Source organism: Eurosta solidaginis, chromosome 4 (assembly GCF_040869045.1).
Source record: "Eurosta solidaginis isolate ZX-2024a chromosome 4, ASM4086904v1, whole genome shotgun sequence".
Taxonomy (NCBI): domain Eukaryota; kingdom Metazoa; phylum Arthropoda; class Insecta; order Diptera; family Tephritidae; genus Eurosta; species Eurosta solidaginis.
The window spans coordinates 80,762,315-80,780,299 of NC_090322.1; the positions used below are offsets into that span (position 1 = coordinate 80,762,315).

The window sequence follows — 17,985 nt, forward strand, 5'->3', positions numbered from 1 at the left end:
GAAAAGAATCTTTTTAGGACGGTCATACTCTGTTCAGTGTGTCTCGTGTAAGGTATGGTTGCATCAGACAGGTTGTTCTGGGCTTGATCCCAAAACCCGACGTCCACGTAACTTTTATAAATCTTTTGTGGCTCCTTGCTGTTCACGCCCAAGGGCGTCCCGTAGTCTATGCCTAAGCGCCCCTCCACTACCTTCCAGCAGCCCCGCTGCTCAGCAAGCCACAACAAGTACCCGCTGCTGCTCGCGCCCCACGGCGCCAACAACTCAAACAGCTGCTACCACTCATAACTACTACCTTCGTAGTAGAGTCGGTAGCAATGCTGAGCATCAGCCCCTGCCCCCGTCTTCTCTCCCCCCGGGTTTCATCGCGCCATGTTGCCAGGTCGCAAACCCAAATCATCCGGGTACCCCAATGCTTGCCCAAGGACGCCCAGTCCCAGGGCCACAACAGCAATTGCGTCCTGGCCTTCCACAACCCAGGCGTAGTCACCCGTCACTTACCCCCAGAGTGGCGGCGTCTCCCCTTATGCACTTCAGAATTCTGCAGTTAAACTCTAATGGACTAACTGGGAAGATTACGGAGATAGTCGATTTCATGAAGCGGCACAACATCCACATTGCTGCGATTCAAGAGACTAAACTCACAGCAAGATCTGCATTGCAGACCTGCTCTGGGTATAATGTCAACAGGAAACACCGCGAGAGCGGAGATGGAGGCGGCCTCGCGTTTATCATACACCACTCTGTGCAATATTATATATTTGATTCTGGTATCGACCGCAGGGACAATGTCTTAGAACGTCAAGGCCTATCTGTCCGGTCAGGCGATGCAAACCTAGAAATCATCAACATATACATCCCTCCTGCCACCTGTTGCCCCAGTGGATACCGCCCTAATATCAGAGCCTTACGCTATGGCAACAATCGCATTATCTGAGGCGATTTCAATGCCCATCACGATCTATGGCACTCAAACTCGCGGGCGGACAGTAGGGGTGAGATGTTGGCGGATCAAATAGAAGAAACGACGTTCTACACAATAAACGGAGACGCCCCCACACGTATGGTAGGAAGCTGTCACAGTTCGCCAGATATCTCAATCGTGAGCGCAGAACTCGTAAACTGGCAGCCGATGGTAACATTGGCATCCGACCACCTGCCCATACTTATTTCGCTCGAGCGTACCGCCGACTTCATCGCCACCGAAAAACGCACTTTCATAAACTTCAAAAAAAGGAAAGTGGGAAGAATATAAATCTTTTACAGAAACCGCTTTGCTGCCCTCCCTATCCCGACTGGACCCGCCAATGGGAGGAGCGTGCCTTCCGTAAGGTCATTGAATCCGCCTCGGCACGTTTCATTCCCGCCGGGAGAGTTCCCGAAATCCGGCCCACTTCCCGGCGGAGGCCGCAAACCTAGCGAGAGAACGTGACCTTATAAGACAGCTTGATCCAGGCGACCCCCAAATAAGGGATATAAACCAACGCATCAGATTGCTTGTTTACGAACACAAGCGGGCGAAATGGGAGGAGCACCTAAGAGGTTGTAACCTCTCTACCGGTGTGGGTAAACTTTGGTCCACCGTAAAGTCCCTATCGAATCCGACTAAGACAAAGTTTCCATCGCCTTTGGCGACAAAGTGCTGTCGGATGCGAAAAAATGCGCGAGCGCTTTCTGCCGACAATATATAATGCATCCTACGGTCGACAAAGATAGACGGAAAGCCAATAGACGCAGAGCGTCACCAATCACCATCACCGCTAAAGATGTTGAGGACGACATTGGTCGCGCTAAACCATCCAAAGCAGTGGGCCCAGACGGCATAGCCATGCCGATGCTTAAAAGCCTAGGGATAGAGGGTTTCAAATATTTTGCGCATGTCTTCAACCTGTCTCTTTCCATCTTTTTCATACCCGAGAAATGGAAAATGGCCAAGGTGGTCCCGCTACTAAAGCCTGGGAAACCAGCTAACATAGGAGAGTCGTATCGCCCGATATCTCTCCTATCGCCAGTAGCAAAGACGCTTGAATCCATTTTGTTCCCTTATTTCCAAGCAAATTTGCAGCTAGCCTCTCATCAGCATGGCTTCAGAAAACTCTATAGCACCACCACCGCGCTAAATGCCATTAGCACCCAGATAAATTTCGGTTTAAATCAATACCCCCACCATAGAACAGTACTCGTAGCGCTACACCTATCAAAAGCTTTTGATACGGTCAACCATGGCTCGTTACTGCAAGACCTGGAAGGGTCTACCCTTCCCCCATGTCTTAAAAGGTGGACCGCAAATTACCTGGGTGGTCGGCAGGCATCGGTGCAATTTAGAAACGAAACATCAAAACCAAGGAGAATTAAACAAGGGGTGCCACAGGGTGGTGTCCTATCCCCAATTTTGTTTAATTTCTACATATCTAAGCTACCTTCACCACCGGAAGGAGTCACAATCGTTTCCTACGCCGATGACTGCACAATAATGGCCACAGGCCCAGGCCCAAAGATCGATGAGCTATGCAATAAAATAAACGGCTACCTCCCTGATATCTCCAGTTTTTTCGCCTCGCGAAACCTGGCATTATCACCGACTAAATCTTCCGCGACTTTATTTACAACATGGACGTCCCAAATGTCGACCATTTTGAACATCCACGTCGATGGCACTACGCTACCGACTGTCCTACACCCCAAAATCTTGGGTGTGACGTTTGATCAGGATCTACATTTTGGTGAGCACGCAGCCGCAATTGTTCCGAGAATTCAGAGCCGTAACAAAATCCTCAAATCCCTCGCTGGCAGTACCTGGGGAAAAGATAAAGAAACGCTCATGACTACATACAAAGCAATTAGCCAGCCGATTACGTGCTACGCGTCACCCATTTGGTCGCCAAGCCTAAAAATTACACACTGGAAGAAGCTGTAGGTCTGCCAAAATACTGCTCTCAGAATTTCCACGTGCTGTCTTCTTATGTCCCCAGAACACCATCTACATAATGAGGCGAGAATACTCCCCATCAGGGAGAGAAATGAGATGCTGACCAAACAGTTCCTGTTGAATACCCAGAAACCTGAGCATCCCAACAGACATCTGATTGAAGAACCAGCACCGCCTAGGGGCTTAAGGAGTCATCTCCGTAAGCATTTTGAGGAAATACGGCACCTGAGAACCCAGCCGTATGAAGCGAAAAAACACAAGCAGGTCCTTGGTGAACTCCATAAACAGGCGTCGGACCTTTATGCCGGGATTTGCCCGGTGAATCCAGTACTTGAAGAAAAGTATCCAAAACTCGCGGAAGAGGAACGCATACTCCCCAGGGAAACGCGTGTCACTCTAGCTCAACTTCGTTCTGGATACTGTTACAGGTTAAACTCTTACCTATCCAGAATCAACCCCGACATACAAAATGTATGCCCCGCTTGCAATGTGTCCCCACATGACACCAACCATCTCTTAAATTGTAATGTGGAACCAACATCTCTAACACCCCTCTCATTATGGTCCACCCCTGTTAAAACAGCAAGTTTCCTTGGACTCCCGTTAGAGGATATTGATGACAATTTGTGATCGGTCGCGGCTGTTAGGTGGGGCGAAGCATTGCTACAACAACAACAACAAACAAGGTACACAACTATCGACCCATTGCTAAGCTATCCATCATCCCAAAGCTGCTGGACAAAATTTTAAATGACCAGCTATTTGCAGTTTTTAAAAACTATATTGTCCCTCAACAGGTTTTTATCCAGGGATATCCATCAGCACAACTCTCACAATATTTGTTACTTTTGTGGTTAATGCGATTGAGGACGGCGAACAAGTGGACACTCTGTACACTGATTTCGTAAAAGCTTTCGACAGTCTCAATCATAATCTTTTACTTAATAAACTCGAGAAACTCGGAATCCACTCCAACGCTCTAAGTTGGCTTGAGTCGTATCTCCAAAACAGGAAATTAATAGTAAAGATTGGCAGCAATCTCTCCAAGCCTATAATCGTTACATCAGGAGTACCACAAGGTATTCATCTGGGCCCTTTACTTTTTTCTTTATTTATAAATGACATTTGCCAATGTTATAAATTTTGTAGTTGCTTGATGTACGCTGATGATCTAAAACTAAGACTAAAACTAAGACTAAGACTAAGACTAAGACATCTTGGAATTGATAAAATGGTGTAATAGTAACGGTCTTTTCTTGAACTTCTCCAAGTGTAATATTATCACAGTCACTCGGAGAAACGCATGCATAATGAACAGCTATTACTTTAACGCTAGCGACTCATTCAATCGTACAACTACTGTTAAGGATTTGGGAGTATACTTAGACTCGAAGCTTAGATTCGACTTTCATAGGGAGTACATAATCAGTGCTGCCAATTCAAAACGGCTTTCTCAAACGTAATTCCAAAGACTTTTTTGATCCGCTAACGCTGAAAAGTCTTTACATTAGCCTTGTAAGATCCATTTTGGAATATGCCTGCATCATTTGGGACTCAGACTTTGTCACACATTCCAGCCGGTTAGAAAGAGTTCAAAGGATATTCACTAAATTCGCCCTTCGACGAATGTTCACTTTTGAATCAATGCCATCTTATGAACTAAGATGTAGAATTTTAAATATTCAGTGCCTTAATATTCGAAGGAAAATATGTGGTATTTTCTTTATCAAAGACATTTACGACAACAAAATCGATTCTCCGGAACTACTTTTTCTTCTCCCCTTCTATGCACCTGAAAGGTGTCTAAAGCGGCATTTATGCGGCAGTTACCCACCGACGTGTGCCGTACGTAAGGACGTTTGTCGTACGAAGCACGTTTGACCGAACTCTCAAGCCCGTAGTAATCAATGTGTGCGTCTGTGTACATGTACATAAGATATTTGTGTGTGTATTGTTTACAGATAAGCACTGTTGCCATTGACCATTTTGCATGTATGCTTATGGAAACATCAACTTTTTCCAATTTAATTTTTGATATTGTAAAAGACCGGAATACTATTAAGGGCCTATTACGGTACACAACTCAACTTGGTTGGATTGTAATTAAAACAACTCAACTTTCAGACAACTCAACTCCTGTTTGGTATTACGAATTACAACTTATTTCAGTTGAAGTTGAATTGGTGCTGCCAAGCTAAGAAAGTGATGATTTGACAGATAAATGAACAGCTGATCAATTTGTGGCAGAAATTTAAGCATTTTCAAATGTGATTTTTTTATTAATGTTATATGAAATCTATTTTATAATGGCGAAAATGTTGGTGATTGACATGTCGCGATTACGGAAACATTCGCGTGATCATTCCAATCCCTTGGAACTACCAAGCACCAAGTAAGAAAATGTTTAAGTGACAAATAATGAGCTTCATATGAAGTTATTTTGCAGATTGGAAAGGAAGCATTTTACTCAGTACTAAACAAAATTAAGAACCATTTCCGCATACGCGTTCGTATTTTAAAATTATGCGTCACACTCCGATTCCTTGCTGACGGCAGCTATCAAATATGCTATGGAAATGATTTTGGTGTTGGACTGGTATTAGATATAATTGAGGAGCGTATTTGTGCGAAGTAGATTAAAACCCTAACATAAAAAACTGTATTTTACTCAAATAGGATTCCCAGGAGTAGTGATTAGTATCAATGGGACTCGCATAATTTCACCTATTTTGGCTGCATCCAAACTGCGACCAGCCTCGTCCAACTATGGAATGTCACTACATAAAGTCAAAAAGTTATTCAATGTAATTCGTTTAAACGTTGGTTTTTCTAGAAATGTGTACAAAATTGTTGATTATTGTTTGATTAAAAAAGGTTTAACTACCGGCTTTAAATTTTTTGTTTTTTTTTGGTAACGTTTTATAAGCCCGTGCACCATCTAACTCTTATCAAAGGTGGTATCAAAAGACGGGTTTCCATCTCTGTTTTTAGGATTCGAAAGCGAAAATTAAAAATTTTATTTCTTTCGAAAGATATTTACAAAGACCCACAAAATGGCCCGAGAGGGTCCGAAATATGAGGCCCGGTCCACAGTTTTTTTGCACAGAACATCTTTCTGCGTTGGCGGCCTTTGGCCGCGATTCGTAAAAATAATCCTGGTTGGGTCCAACACCTTTCTGCATTGCTGTATACAAAAAATCTGGCAAAATACAACAACCACATGAAATTAGATTTTATTAGAATTAATTTTTGTGGTAATTCTTTACAACAGCATGATACTGCTAATACGTGTCCAAAAATATCGAGAGAGGTATTAAACGACGCGTCTTGACATCAGTATTAATAATCCGAAGGCGGAAAATACAAATTTTAACTCGTTCAAAAGATATTAAACACAAACCGAAAAAAGACAACAACATTGCAACAACCACATGAAAATCGCCAACTTCAACTGAAAATATCTCCGGACAGAGATAAAATGTTTATTTTCCGCTTTCGGATTATTGTTCTCGAGATTAATAGCGTCTTTTGGCACCTCTCTCGATATTTTTGGACGCGTTTTAGCAGTGTCATGCTGTCGTAAAGAATTACAATTTTAATTTTCGGATTCTTAAATCGGAGGTCGAAACGTGTCTTTTGATACCAACTTTGAACATTTTTGTTAAAAATTAGGTGGTGAACCGTCTTCTAAAACGTAACATTTTTTCAAAACAACTACAAAATTGTATGAGACAACTGCTAGTAAGCAGTTGTAAGATTTTGACGTCTTTGACAACTACACCAACACAAGGTTGTAAACGGCAATGCCACAAAAAGTTGTAAGGCTAGACAACTCAACCGAAATTTTTTTTGACAGGTTGAGTTGTAATCTGTAATACCAAATTGCGAAACTTCAACCCAACCAGAGTTGAGTTGTAAACGGTAATAGGGGCATTAAATAAGTATAAATAGATTAAATATTTATAATCAGCACTTTTACATAATTATTTCGAATTATTTTCACAATTTTTCAAACTTTAATTAGGCGTTTTTGCATAAAATTGCAAACGGTCAAAAATTAGCGCACAAAAGTTTACTAGGCAACTCTGTCTAGTGAGAGAGCGATCAGCTGACACGTTCTTACGGAAAAAATCAAACTTGTTTTGATTTCTACGTTCCGGGCTACGTACGTACGGGCGTTGCACGTCGGTGAGTTTTCGTTTACATTGCACACTCATAAGATAGGTCGTGTCAGCTGACACGTTTTTTCTACGTACGTTCGTGAGTAACCACGGTTTACGTTTGCGCGTGAAAAAAAACGCCTATCCTCGCTTAGATAATGCTTAGGAGACCCATCTAGCGGCAGTGGTTAAATAACTAGCTACAGCCACAGGGTGTACCGAAAAGCGGAGACACAACTCTCTGATGGCCATAGGGTATAACATATAGCTAAATCAGTTGCGATGAATTGTAGACACACATAGAATACATAGAATTAGTGTAGAGGGTGAAACCAAAACCACATATTTCAGTTACATCTGAGTATAATGCGTATTGAAATTTAGTAGTACACATTTTATGCGCAGCAATTTCAGAGGTGTATTTAAAGTTTGACGCTTAGATAATGCTTAGGAGACCAATCTAGCGGCAGTGGTTAAATAACTAGCTACAGCCACAGGGTGTACCGAAAAGCGGAGGCACAACCCTCTGATGGCCATAGGGTATAACATATAGCTAAATCAGTTGCGATGAATTGTGGACACACATAGAATACATAGAATTAGTGTAGAGGGTGAAACAAAAACACATATTTCAGTTACATCTGAGTATAATGCGTATTGAAATTTAGTAGTACACATTTTATGCGCAGCAATTTCAGAGGTGTATGTAAAGTTTGACGCTTATCAGTCCATATAAAGCTTAAGCGTATAGACGTTTACGTGTGAAAAAAAAAACACGGCTAGTGTATGTTTGTTTGCATTTATGTCGACGTGCCACCACCTTATAATGTTCGACCAAGATAAAAAGATATTGTTGCGGAGCTGGCAACACTATTCACCACCTTCATATGTTTTCGTTTGTTTAATTGTAACAACAAAAAAGCGACAATAGTATCGACGGGTTTTCCGCGAAAAACTTTTAAACGAGATAAAAAATATAGTTTCTGCTTTCGGATTCTGAATTTGGACGCAAATACGCGGCTTTTGATACCGCTATCGACATGTGCGACCCGAATTTTAAGTGCAGGACTTAAGTTGAAATTTTACTAAATTTTGAAATTAAAAAGCTTATATTTCATAAACTAAGAGTTTCCAAGAGTTGCGGATGATAATTTTGTGATTTTTAGGACCACCTCCACCCCTCGAAAAAAAAAGTTGGAAAATCGTGGCACCTTATTCAAAATATTCCCCAGCGCGGCCGAAGGCCGCCTATGCAGTAAGGTTTTCTACGCAGAATTACTGTGCATGGCGCAGCCGGTGTTGGATCGGCTAAGGGTGTTCTACGCAGATGACTTGGGAAAAGCAAGAGTAATTTCTTGCTCAGTTAATTTCTATTATTGCTCATATGGCAACACTCTTCACCATCAGGTGTTTTTCTTCAACAACGAATCAAGTGATTAGAGTGTATTTTCTGTATTTTTATTACCTAATTGCATATTAATTAGAGAAATTAGACAAATCTTTTCACTAATTAGGTGATATAAAATTGTATTAATCCATCGAAAAACAAAACAGGATGTGATTTGTGCGCTTAAAAAATTGTAAATACGCGGGAACAATATGTACAAGACGAACCAGTTAAAACTTTTAAACGGGAAAAAAAGTTAACTTCCGCTTTCGGATTCTTGATCTAGACGTGAATACGCGTCTTTTGATACCTCACTAAAAAAGAAAGGCCCAATTTTAGGGTGGGCCCCTGAACTGCACAATTACCAAAATTAAATTTCAGTCGAAGTAATTCTTTACGACAGCATGACACTGCTAATACGCGTCTAAAAATATCGAAAGAGGTGTTAAAAGACGTGTATTGACATCAGTATTAATAATCCGAGGTAAAACTCTAGTTGAGGGGTCGACTGCTAATACGTTACCACAAATACCGAGAGATATATCAAACGACGCGTCTTGACATCAGTATTAATAATCCGAAGGCGGAAAATAAAAATTTTAACTCGTTCAAAAGATATTAACGAAAAACCGAAATATTACCCGCGGGTACCTCCGAAAACGGGGGGTGGAATCCATAGTATTTTTGCGCAGAACACCTTCCTGCGTTGGCGGCCTTCGACCGCGCTTATAGAAAATTACCCTGGGTGGGTCCAACGCCGGTTCGGAGACCAAACTATATCCGCGCAAAACACTTATGTTCACAATTTTTTTTGTGGGTAAACAACATTACAACAACCACATGAAAATCGCCAACTTCAACTGCAAATATCTCCGGACAGAGATAAAATTTTTATTTTCCGCCTTCGGAAAATTGTTCTCGAGATTAATACGCGTCTTTTGACACCTCTCTCGATTTTTGACGCGTATTAGCATGTGGTTGTGTTGTGTTGTGTACCCACAAAAAAAAAATAGTGAACATAAGTGTTTTGTGCGGATATAGTTTTGGTCTCCAAACCGGTGTTGGACCCACCCAGGGTAATTTTTTATAAGCACGGCCGAAGGCCGCCAACGCAGAAAGCAGTGCTTCGCCCCATCCATTAGGTGCGACCGATCACAAATTGTCATCAATATCCTCTAACGGGAGACCAAGGAAACTTGCTGTTTCAACAGGGGTGGACCATAATGTGACGGGTTTTAGAGGCGTTGGTTCCACATTACAATTGAAGAGATGGTTAATGTCATGTGGGGACACATTGCAAACAGGGCATACATTTTGTATGTCGGGGTTGATTCTGGATAGGTAAGAGTTTAACCTGTTACAGTATCCAGATCGAAGTTGAGCTAGGGTGACACGCGTTTCCCTAGGGAGTGTGCGTTCCCCTTCTGCAAGTTTAGGGTATTGTTCTTTGAGTACAGGATTCACCGGGCAATTCCCGACATAGAGGTACGACGCCTGTTTGTGGAGTTCACTGAGGACCTGCTTGTGTTTTTTGGCTTCATACGGCTGTGTTCTCAGGTGCCGTATTTCCTCATAATGCTTACGGAGATGACTCCTTAAACCCCTTGGCGGTGTTGGCTCATCAATCAGATGTCTGTCAAGAATTCAGGTCATTTTTATACTCAGTTGAGCAGAGCTCACAGAGTATATTAAGTTTGATTGGATAACGGTTGGTTGTACATATATAAAGGAATCGAGATAGATATAGACTTCCATATATCAAAATAATCAGGATCGAAAAAAAATTTGATTGAGCCATGTCCGTCCGTCCGTCCGTCCGTCCGTCCGTCCGTCCGTCCGTTAACACGATAACTTGAGTAAATTTTGAGGTATCTTGATGAAATTTGGTATGCAGGTTCCTGAGCACTCATCTCAGATCGCTATTTAAAATGAACGATATCGAACTATAACCACGCCCACTTTTTCGATATCGAAAATTTCGAAAAACCGAAAAAGTGCGATAACTCATTACAAAAGACAGATAAAGCGACGAAACTTGGTAGATGGGTTGACGTTATGACGCAGAATAGAAAATTAGTAAGATTTTGGACAATGGGCGTGGCACCGCCCACTTTTACAAGAAGGTAATTTAAAAGTTTTGCAAGCTGTAATTTGGCAGTCGTTGAAGATATCATGATGAAATTTGGCAGGAACGTTACCACTATTACTCTATATGTGCTAAATAAAAATTAGCAAAATTGGATGAAGAACACGCCCACTTTTTAAAAAAAAAATTTTTTAAATTCAAATTTTAACAAAAAATTTAATATCTTTACTGTATATAAGTAAATTAAGTCAAAATTCAACTCCAGTAATGATATGATGCAACAAAATACAAAAATAAAAGAAAATTTCAAAATGGGCGTGGCTCCGCCCATTTTCATTTAGTTTGTCTAGAATACTTTTATTGCCATAAGTCGAACAAAAATTTACCAATCCTTCTCAAATTTGGTAGGAGCCTAGACTCTATGACGGTAACTGTTCTCTGTGAAAATGGGCGAAATCGGTGGAAGCCACGCCCAGTTTTTATACACAGTCCACCGTCTGTCCTTCCGCTCGGCCATTAACACAATAACTTGAGCAAAATCCGATATATCTTCACTAAACTTAGCCCACGTACTTACCTGAGCTCACTTTTTCTTGGTATAAAAAATGGGCGAAATCTGACCATAACCACGCCCACTTTATCGATATCGAAAATTACGAAAAATGAAAAAAATGCCATAATTCTATACCAAATACGAAAAAAGTGATGAAACATGGTAACTGGATTGGTTTATTGACGCAAAATATAACTTTGGAAAAAACTTTGTAAAATGGGTGTGACACCTACCATATTAAGTAGAAGAAAATGAAAAAGTTCTACAAGGCGAAATCAACAGCCCTTGGAATCTTGGCAGGAATACTGTTAGTGGTATTGCATGTATAAATAAATTAGCAGTACCCGACAGATGATTTTCTGGATCACCTGGTCCACATTTTGGTCGATATCGCGAGAACGCCTTCACATATACATCTAAGGGCCACTCGCTTTTAAAACCCTCATTAATACCTTTAATTTGATATCCATATCGTACAAAAACATACCAGAGTCACCCCTGTCCCACCCTAGTGGCGATATCTCGAAAAGGCGTCCACCTATAGACCTAGTGTCCACTCCCTCTTAAAATGCTCAGTAACACCTTTCGTTTGATACCCATATCGTACAAACATTCTAGAGTCACCCCTGGCCCACCCTAATGGCGATATCTCGAAAAGGCGTCCACCTATAGACCTAATGCCCACTCCCTCTTAAAATGCTCAGTAACAGCTTTCGTTTGATACCCATATCGTACAAACATTCTAGAGTCACCCCTGGCCCACCCTAATGGCGATATCTCGAAAAGGCGTCCACCTATAGACCTAGTGTCCACTCCCTCTTAAAATGCTCAGTAACACCTTTCGTTTGATACCCATATCGTACAAACACATTCTAGAGTCACCCTGGCCCACCCTAATGGCGATATCTCGAAAAGGCGTCCACCTATAGACCTAATGTCCACTCCCTCTTAAAATGCTCAGTAACACCTTTAGTTTGATACCCATATCGTACAAACATTCTAGAGTCACCCCTGGCCCACTCTAATGGCGATATCTCGAAAAGGCGTCCACCTATAGACCTAATGTCCACTCCCTCTTAAAATGCTCAGTAACACTTTTCGTTTGATACCCATATCGTACAAACATTCTAGAGTCACCCCTGTCCCACCCTAATGGCGATATCTCGAAAAGGCGTCCACCTATAGACCTAATGCCCACTCCCTCTTAAAATGCTCAATAACACCTTTCGTTTGATACCCATATCGTACAAACATTCTAGAGTCACACCTGGCCCACCCTAATGGCGATATCTCGAAAAGGCGTCCACCTATAGAACTAAGGATTACTTCCTTTTAAAATACTCATTACCACCTTTCATTTGATACCCATATCGTACAAACACATTCTAGAGTCACCCTGGCCCACCCTAATGGTGATATCTCAAAAAGGCGTCCACCTATAGACCTAATTCCCACTCCCTCTTAAAATGCTCAGTAACACCTTTCGTTTGATACCCATACCGTACAAACATTCTAGAGTCACCCTTGGTCCAGCTTTATGGCGATATCTCGAAAAGGCGTCCACCTATAGAACTAAGGATTACTCCCTTTTAAAATACTCTTTACCACCTTTCATTTGATACCCATATCGTACAAACACATTCTAGAGTCACCCTGGCCCACCCTAATGGCGATATCTCGAAAAGGCGTCCACCTATAGACCTAATGCCCACTCCCTCTTAAAATGCTCAGTAACACCTTTCGTTTGATACCCATATCGTACAAACATTCTAGAGTCACCCCTGGCCCACCCTAATGGCGATATCTCGAAAGGGCGTCCACCTATAGACCTAATGCCCACTCCCTCTTAAAATGCTCAGTAACACCTTTCGTTTGATGCACATATCGTACAAACACATTCTAGAGTCACCCCTGGCCCACCCTAATGACGATATCTCGAAAAGGCGTCCACCTATAGACCTCATGCCCACTCCCTCTTAAAATGCTCAGTAACACCTTTCGTTTGATACCCATACCGTACAAACATTCTAGAGTCACCCCTGGCCCACCCTAATGGCGATATCTCGAAAAGGCGTCCACCTATAGACCTAATGCCCACTCCCTCTTAAAATGCTCAGTAATACCTTTCATTTGATTCCCATATCGTACAAACACATTCTAGAGACACCCCTGGTCCACCTTTATGGCGATATCTCGAAACGGCGTCCACCTATGGAACTAAGGATCACTCCTTTTCAAAATACTCATTAACAGCTTTCATTTGATACCCATATCGTACAAACACATTATAGAATCACCCCTGGTCCACCTTAATGGGGACATCTCGAAAAGGCGTCTACCGATAGACCTAAGGCCCACTCCCTCTTAAAATGCTCAGTAACACCTTTCATTTGATACCCATAACGTACAAACAAATTCTAGAGTCAGCCCTGGTCTACCTTTATGGCGATATCCATAAATGGCGTTCATCCATAGAACTATGGCCTACTCTCTCTTAAAATACTCTTTAATACCTTTCATTTGATACACATGTTATACAACCACATTCCAAGGTTACCCCAGATTGATTTTCCTTATTTTGTCTCCATAGCTCTCAACTGAGTATGTTATGTTCGGTTACACCCGAACTTAGCCTTCCTTACTTGTTTTTTTGTATTTTTAATGTATTTTGTGCTCTTAGTTAAAGTATTTTTTTTTTGTTTATAACGTTTAAAGTATTTTAACTTAAAATATACACCCCTATTATGAACTCATACGATACACGATAAACGCTTGCAATCTGTTATACCATATTATGAAATAAATTCTAGCGTGTGAAACCCGATCGTTAGCGTTTATCGTTTATCGTGGTATTGCCATACGCTAACTATCGCATCAACTGTTCAATTTTCTACGCTAGCTATCTTGATAAATTTTTCCACGATACGCTGGGAGCTTTTTAAATAAAAGTAAATATAAAATTATTACAAAATCCAAAGGACCCAACTAAAGCCTCATTCCCAACACTCTGTTGCAACACCCTGGGCAAGAAGCCTTAAAGTGGCACAAACCTTCAAAATATTTGGAATGGATGACCTATTTTTATGGGCGCGCAAACTGCCTTCTACCTCTGTTAAGACATACACTGAAATCTATTTTGTTTATTAAACTTTTTTTACAAGTACTTACAGTGTAGAGTTCATTTCAAGAAGATTGGAAGCATCTCTCAATTTTCTTTTTTCTATGGCTCTATGCAAGTTTCGTCAATTTGTTCATTTGAGTTTATATAAAAGGCAACATACATAGGTAGCAGAAAATATTTTATTATTACAACTTTTAAAAATTTTTGCCACTTTTACGTACAAGACAATTGAATTGTTAGTATTTACGTTTTGTTTTGCTATCTGTTTCGTATAGATTCACAAAAATTTGTAAACAAAACTCTGCCGTCATTCACAATAGTACATCTATCGGGCGTGTGGAAATCGCAATATGAAAGCTGATTTTTTACGATACGATAGGAAGCGTTTATCGTCTATCGTATGAAAATTCATAATAGAGGTGATAGTCTTTTTTTCGTTTGGTTACAATTTCATTTATCTTAAATGTATAGTTTAACATATTTATCTTATGTTTTTGAAACTAGGGGGTTTTTGTTATGCCAATTGGCATATTTTAAAATAAGTATATAAGTGTAAGAATTTTTTTTGTGTTTAAATTTAAAGTTGTATGATTTTTGTTCTGCCTTCTTGGCTGTTTGTAAAGGAACAATTTTTTTGTATATAAGAGTATATTATAAAGAAGTAGTTATTGATTTACTTTATTAATTCTATTTTTGTGTACAATCTTTTCTTTTCTTTTAACTTCATCACAAATAGTTACATTAGGTTCGTTAATTTTAGTTATAGTAAACGGACTTCGATAAATATTCTCACGTTTGTGATGGGGTTCTTTCCGTAAAAGTACTTTATCTCCGATTTTGACAATTAACGGCGAGCCGTTTTATCTTAAAGATTTTTGCTTTGTAACTTATTTTTATTTATTAGGTTTTGTGCCATTTTGTGTGCTTTCTGCATTCTAAACCTAACTTCTTTGGCATAGTTTTCGACATTATAGATTGGGTAAATTTTTTCTTTACTTAAATTATTAGGCAAAGTTGCCTTTTTTCCAAAAACTAACTCGAAAGGCGAAAATTGATTGTCGAAAACTGTGTTGCTCGTAGTATTGTGTAGGAAAGTAAAGTATTTTAAATAAACATCCCAATCAGAAAAGTATCTTTCAAATATGCACGTAAGTATTCATTAAAAACTCTATGATTACGTTCAATTGTGCCAACAGTTTCGTGATGGTATGCAGTTGAAAAATTATGTTTAATATGTAAATGTGTAGTTAATTCTTCGAATAATTCATTTTTAAATTCTGTACCTAAATCTGATTTTATGGCATTCATTGTGCCGTATGTTAAAATTAATCCTTCAAAAATTGCTGAAGCAATTGTTTTTGCTGATTTGTCTGGCACAACGACTGTTACCAGGTATTTAGTCATGTCGCAAATCATGGTAAGTGCGAACTTGTTACCATATTTGGACTCAGGTAGGGGTCCTATTGTATCAATTACTAGTATATCGAATGGTTTACAAGAAGTTGGTGTTAAAACAAGTTTTCTTTTGTTTTAGGTTTAACCTTGTTTAAAAGACAACCATTACAATTTTTGATATATTTCGATATATCACGATTCATATCTTTCCAATAAAATTTGCTTCGTTATTTTGCGCAAAGTTTTTTCATTCCGCAATGTCCACCAGAAATGAGATCATTGTGGTAAATTTTCATTAGCTTAAATTTTGTATCCTCATCTATTACTGTCTCCACTGGATCTGTTAGTATAATTTCTAATGATTTTAAAATCTTATTTCCAATATCTTTGAAATTTGTAATAGTATAATGTTCGAATAAAATATCGTTTTTAGGTCATTCAATCTGCTTAATTTTGCGTTTGCCGGCTTCTGATTCAAGCCTCGAAAGTAATTTCTCTAAAGTCATTATTTCGTTAGCAATCTCAAAACTAAGTAACTCGAGTTTTTTGTGTATAATATGCGCAAAAATTCTTAAACTTGTTTTATTATTTTTATTGTACGTAATTTCAGATCTTATCCGTGGAACTTTTTTCGAAAAATTAAATGAGAATTTGCGTTGACGTGTAAAGTAAGTTGTTTTCGTCGTTTTGTCAGTTTTCCTATGTAAATTTTTGTCGTTTGCCTGTTTTGTCATTGCCCTTGTCTGTACTGCCAAATTGTTTGTTAGCTTCTTTAATCTCATCCATTGTAATGCGCGATAGTGCATCAGCGCCAACGTTTGGTTTACCCTTTATATAAACTATAGTAAAGTTGTATTCTGCTAATTCTAGCTTAATTCTCGAAAGTTTTGAAGAGGGGTCTTTCATGTTGAATAGGTATACTACCACTGAGTGGTCTGACCTTACGATGAAATTTGTGCCATATACGTATGGCCGAAACTGCTTTATTGCGAAATAGATAGCTAAGAGCTCCAATTATATAATTGGTTTTTTCTGCTCTGCTTTATTAAATGCTTTAGAAGCGAAACAAATTGTAAATCACTACCTTGCTGTTCTTGACTCAAAATAGCGCTACATCCAGTTGTGGAAGCATCAACCGTAATAGTGAATTGTTTTGTAAAATCTAGACATTGAAGTAGTTTTGGTGAAATTAATGCTGCTTTCAAAGATAAAAATGCCCTTTCGCACTCAACATCCCATACAAATTCAACTCTTTTTCTGCTTAATCGATTTGGAGGCGCTGCCAGAGACGCAAAATTAGGTATAAACCGTCTGTAATAGTTTACAAACGCGACGAATCGTCGTACCGCGTCTTTATCAGTCGGTATTGTATACTTTTTATTTGCGTTTATTGTGGAGTCGTCTGGCAACAAACCTTTGGCTGAACATTTGAGACCTAAAATGTAACTCCTGGTCGTAAAAAGTTGCATTTATTTGGCTTGAGATTGAAAGACCTACAAGTATCGAAGACTTTTGAAAGATTTTTAATATGGTGTGCTTCGCTACAACCTATGACGACAATATCGTCGACGTACAAAAATGCGACATTGGGTGGTATACGCGAAAAAGCTATTGTCATCATTCGTGAGAATGAATTTGGTGCTATATTTAAGCCGAATGGAAGCACTTTCCATCTAAATGCACCTCTGTCAGTGCTGAAAGAAGTAATGTTCCGTGAGTCAGGATGCAAGGGGATTTGATGAAATCCCGAAAAAAGATCTAATGTGGAAAAATATTTTGCTCTACCGAGATTATCTAAAATATCGTCAACTCTAGCTAGTGGAAATTTATCAGCACTGAGTTTTTTGTTTACCGCGCGGAAATCTACGCACATACGATAAGCTTTTTGACCATTAGTATCCTTCTTTGGGACTACAATCAAAGGACTATTGTAATTGGAGTAACTGGGTTCAATTAAATCGTTGTCTAACAGTTTATTTACTTGGCGATTTATTTCTTCGAGTTGAGAGTATGGCAATCGATAGTTTTTAACATATACCGGCTCGTTGTCTGTCAATCTTAATTTTTGCTCCTAGAAGTTGTTTGAAGTCATTTTGTCCGTGTCAAGAGCGAAAATGTCGGCATAATCTATGAAAAGGTCAATTAATTTACTTGGAGCATGTTGAGGTATTTGATTTTTTAAAATTGAAATCAGTTTTTTCGTACGTTTGTCTTCTGTTTCTTAATTGTATAAACATTATAATTAGAAAGTTTTTCTGTCCGAATACTGTTTCTTTTCACATACTTGACATCATCCGTGGTGTTTATGACTTTAATTATTGGGTTACCGGAATTAATAATGCACCTAGCTGTGA

The 17,985-nt window shown here is 39.6% G+C and overlaps 1 protein-coding gene and 1 long non-coding RNA gene across 12 annotated transcripts in view; both read left to right on the forward strand.

Annotated features, from left to right (window-relative positions):
- The window catches only part of Socs16D (Suppressor of Cytokine Signaling at 16D), a 687,555-nt gene that overhangs the window by 11,860 nt on the left and 657,710 nt on the right, over positions 1-17,985 (forward strand). Inside the window, exon 1 of one of the 10 annotated variants that reach the window (XM_067782189.1) lies at positions 14,534-14,655. The exons of the other annotated variants lie outside the window; for them this stretch is intronic. The gene's annotated coding sequence lies outside the window, so the exon portion shown is untranslated. Of the gene's footprint in view, positions 1-14,533; positions 14,656-17,985 lie in introns of those variants that run through there. 10 annotated transcript variants of the gene reach the window in all.
- LOC137248032 (uncharacterized) lies at positions 5,042-5,823 on the forward strand. 2 transcript variants are annotated; one of them, XR_010952014.1, is made up of 2 exons: positions 5,042-5,321; positions 5,365-5,823. It is a non-coding gene; the product is annotated as an uncharacterized lncRNA (long non-coding RNA). The 2 variants fall into 2 exon arrangements; XR_010952013.1 differs by having other exon boundaries at positions 5,376-5,823.